General features: G+C 35.5%; 1 protein-coding gene across 6 annotated transcripts in view; it reads right to left on the minus strand.

The window, feature by feature from the left end:
• The window catches only part of Tenm1 (teneurin transmembrane protein 1), an 803,700-nt gene that overhangs the window by 593,724 nt on the left and 205,614 nt on the right, over positions 1 to 4,362 (minus strand). Inside the window, exon 1 of one of the 6 annotated variants that reach the window (XM_031355210.1) lies at positions 473 to 507. The exons of the other annotated variants lie outside the window; for them this stretch is intronic. The gene's annotated coding sequence lies outside the window, so the exon portion shown is untranslated. Of the gene's footprint in view, positions 1 to 472; positions 508 to 4,362 lie in introns of those variants that run through there. 6 annotated transcript variants of the gene reach the window in all.

Consider the following 4,362-nt stretch of genomic DNA (forward strand, 5'->3'; position numbering starts at 1 on the left):
ACTATGATCAGAATACATCTCATGATAAAATTTATTCAATAAAAATAAAATTAAGTTATAAAGTAAGAGAAGTATACTTAGAAATGGATGACGTTGATTTAGCAAAAATGTGTCTGTAGTCACTGAATTAAAAGGCTGGGGTCTAAAACAAGAAATTCAACATAGGAGTTGAGAAAAGATTTACACATGAACAGATATTTCCAAGGAACTATAGAAAGCAGTTAAGACCGATCATGCAGGGTACATACCAACAAAAGCTAAGCATGTATGAAAAAGCCATAAGGAACTACTATGTCTGTAGGTATATAAATTAGTTTGCATAGCATCCTTGAAATAGATTATAATCATTTGATTTATGAGAAAAGTGAAGCATAAAGAAATCATTGAAAGGTAATTTATGTACTGTGCATAGACACTTTACTGAACCGTGAGTTTACATTCTGGTTGAAATAGAAAGAACGTGCAACTCAACATATTCATCCTGTTAATATAAGAATGGGTTCAGTTAAGTAACTTAGCAGATCCTCCCCATCTTCTGACCATCCAAATCTGTATTCTTCCTTTCTTTCTCTCTCATCAGAAAACAAACAGGCATCTAAAATGAACAAAACAAACCTGAATAAGCCAAAACAGACAATATGACCCCCCAAAAAGAGCCAAAGTCAAGTCACAGAAACACAGACAGAGACACATGCACCTGCATGCTCAGAAATACTCTTTAAAGTAGCCCCAATAGACAACCACAAATTACAGTGATGAAGATATTTCCAAAACCCTTAAGTAATTTTTTTTTTCTAAACCAGAAACACATCTTTATCCTGTTCAATGGTAAGAAATGTTTCCTCCAAGCTGAATTTACATTTTGTAATGGCAAAGCAAAGTTGCAATTGAGTTGGTCAACTGGAGTTAGTTAGTAGTAATCATGCTGGAAAATGTCATTTGAGATTAAAAGCATAATGTGATATGAAGAAATGAGATGGAAAGTTTCTTTTGAATGCACCTCCTTCCACCCACCAAATTCTAAAGCAATGTTAAGATTGTTCAGTTTAATAAGAGCATGGCTGTAAGAAAACATGTAATTTCTATTAACTAGGGTTCCAGTATATGTTTATATCAGTATATTTATATTCAAATATAAATGCTAATACAAAAGCCAAAAGGCGACATATTTTAAATTACATGTTTTATGTAAGACAATTAGAGAATTATACTCGTGCATATGAGATATTCGAGTACAAATAAGTGGTAAATACTATGGCTATGTATATGTGTGGAGATCAGCATGGACAACAAGAGGGGAGAAGTGAGCTCAAAGAACAAATTAAAGTCAAACACTTACTATAAAGGGTAGAGTCAACTTAAAAAAATATTCTAATTTGAATGTAACAATAGCCCTCCTACACCCCAGTTTTAAACTAAGCATCAACCAAAAACAGTTGTTAATAAAATAGAGCAGGAGTGTAGACAGGCTGGTGAGTTGAGATTCCAGGGGAGGGTATTGCTGAATGACTACCAGCTGAGAAGTTCAAACATGATCCAAAGTTAGCCTATTATCCCTCCACGGGTGATTTTGTAAGTCTCAAGGATCTGTCAAGGCTCACTAATAAATGTCTTGCTCTACAAAGGCAATTTAAGAAAAGAAAAGGAAAGGAACATGGATACTTCAAATTCTCTCTCCCTTGGGTTAAAGGCCCTCCCACTGACCTGCCTTTAAAGGCAGGGCACACTGGCAAGAACAGAACAGGGCCATCAGTAGTGTGTAGATAAGCTTTTAGCAAGGCCTTATTGTCTTTCAAATGGATGAACAGGTTTGTTAGTTCAAGGCAGGAAATGCCAAGAGTTCCTTCTACAAAGTAGGCACTTACTAGCTAGTAGAGAATTATTTCTTACATAAAATCCATCCCGACGAACTTCCACGGTTTTATTAATTAAAAGTAAATATAAGTCTGCACTATTTTACCGCAGATTTGTAAAATGCAAGATAATAATGAATATCATTTTCACAGCACATTGTAAATCTTACTATTCACTTCTGGTACTCTCCAAATTTAATATGTGATGGTTTATTATTCATGTGCAGCACAAACCAAGTCATTGAAATTACAAATTTACAAGTAAGCTACAAAAATTATGCCTGTCTTCAAGATTATGGATTTAATAATTGAAAATATGATGTGACATAGAGCAAAGAAAATTGTTGAAACTCAAAAGTTTACCTAAAGCTTACCACTGAAAACACTGGAAACATCTTTTCATTTAAATCCACAGGAAAAACTAGTAAATGAACAAAGGTTCAGTTGTTTTATAAAATTTATGTTTCCAGAATTCCTTTAAAAGCATCATATTTCCAAAATGGGTGGATTACAAGTATGAGAGATGACATATTCATGTAACATGAACTAGGTTCTGGCATGAACAGTAGATGCTCCTTTTACCAGCAAAATAGTCATTTGATTTTTTTTCCCCTGTGCAGAGTGCTAAATTGTTTCGAAAATTCTAAACTCTGTGCCAGTCTGGTTTTTCACTTAAAATGAGAAATGATCACGCATATGTTAGACTTGTTGCAACCAAATGCTTTATCCCTGGCCTGTGAGCTCAGACTATTGCAAGCTATCTTTTGAAATACGACATTTACCAAATATATTGTGAGCAGCTGACTGCATGAGGCTGAGCTTCCTGTTTCTCACTTTTGAGGCCTCCGGAGGCTTAGTCTTCTAGAGTTCAATTTACTGTCCTTGATGTGCTCTCTTTCCCCCTACTTGTTTCAGTTTGAAATTAGTGTCTTGATTAAATTCTAAAGGCAACAACTGTGCTAATAATAAGCCTGTCAAGGACTTATCCTGTATAGTAAGGGTCTGGCTACAGACATCCCATTAGTGAATGTGTAATTTTACTTTGAGTTTTATGTATTTTCATCTGTCTTCACTTTTTAAATTACGCTACATATTTGAAGGGACCATTTTACAGATAAGCTGATGAGGTGAGGGGTTCTAGGGAACAAGTAAATTAGCAGAAAAAAAGTGAATTAACATAAATGTCTCTCAGTTGTACCTTAGAAATCAATGCACACCATAGTTGCCTGTCATCTCTTTGGATCTAGCAAGGTCCTTTACATATGACAGTGCTCCTTGGTGTCTCACTAAATCAGATGAGATTCTTTGGGACAGATGTTAGTGCTCAGAACTATGTTGTCAGTTTTCTCATTTGAACAATGACATAGCTAAGGTTGCATGATCATTGAGCCCGTCTCCCTTTCTGTGCTTTGGAATATTTTCAGCGTGACAATCAAAGATACATGTCTGAGAGCATTCTCCAGGGTTTTTTTTCTCTCTCTCTCTCTCTCTTTTTTTATATTGAAATGTACTACTACTGCACCATTAATAGTCAGGGTTCTGAGGGAGGACAAAAATGCAGCTCATCCATGCTCACCTGTGCTGCTGCGATCTCTCCATTTTTTCAAGACCTCTTGCCACAGTGATACAATTTGCAATGGAGCCCTCAGAAGACCTTACCTGATCTTGGAAACATGACCTTCAAGATCTAGACCTGTGAGGTAAATAAACCTCTTTCCTTTTTAACATTATGCCACTTTAGGTATTTTATAACAGTAATAAAAATGAATAGAACACATTTTGGAAAACCTGTGATTCAGCTCACTTTGAATGTGCTCCATTATTTAATAATTTATAAACATAGAAAATTATATTGAACAGAGATATGATAGGTGGTAAGGTAACAAAGAAGTTTAATGTCTTAAGGGTCATAGAATCCTTTTTATAGAGGTAAAATATAATCCTTAAAATGATATATAACAATACGTTGTATGTAGGGCAAGGCTATGTACCACCGTAGAAGGCATAGAAGAGGATTACAAACTCTGTCCTGCACACTCAGCTGTCACTTTGCCCAATGAGATTTCACTTTAATTTGTGCTTTTATATAGTAATTTGTATTACCTGCCCTATATTCACAAACGCATATACACAAGTATATACACTCATACCTATACACGTGAACAAATCAGTCAAAAGATGAGGCACTATCACCAGTCTTGAACGTTTTTCAATGATTAAATTGACAACAACCAGGGGCTTTTATTTCCTTCATCCTTCAGACTATAAATTTTCAAAAAGCCTGAGTTACTTATTCATTGTGTACCATCTATACTCAGTGCCAGAAAAATAGGAGGTATACAACAAATGGTTGTTTAATGAGGAAGCATAGGTTTTAGTTGTCTAGTGTATTTTGCCTCAGTTCCAGTAGAACCTTCTATCTATTCATAGCGAAGAGCATTGACAGAAACCTGCATTGTTTCAATATTCAGGAAGCTAGAGTAGCGGGGGAGTGGGTTGCTGGCCAGCC

Source organism: Mastomys coucha, chromosome X, assembly GCF_008632895.1.
Source record: "Mastomys coucha isolate ucsf_1 chromosome X, UCSF_Mcou_1, whole genome shotgun sequence".
NCBI classification, from domain to species: Eukaryota; Metazoa; Chordata; class Mammalia; order Rodentia; family Muridae; genus Mastomys; species Mastomys coucha.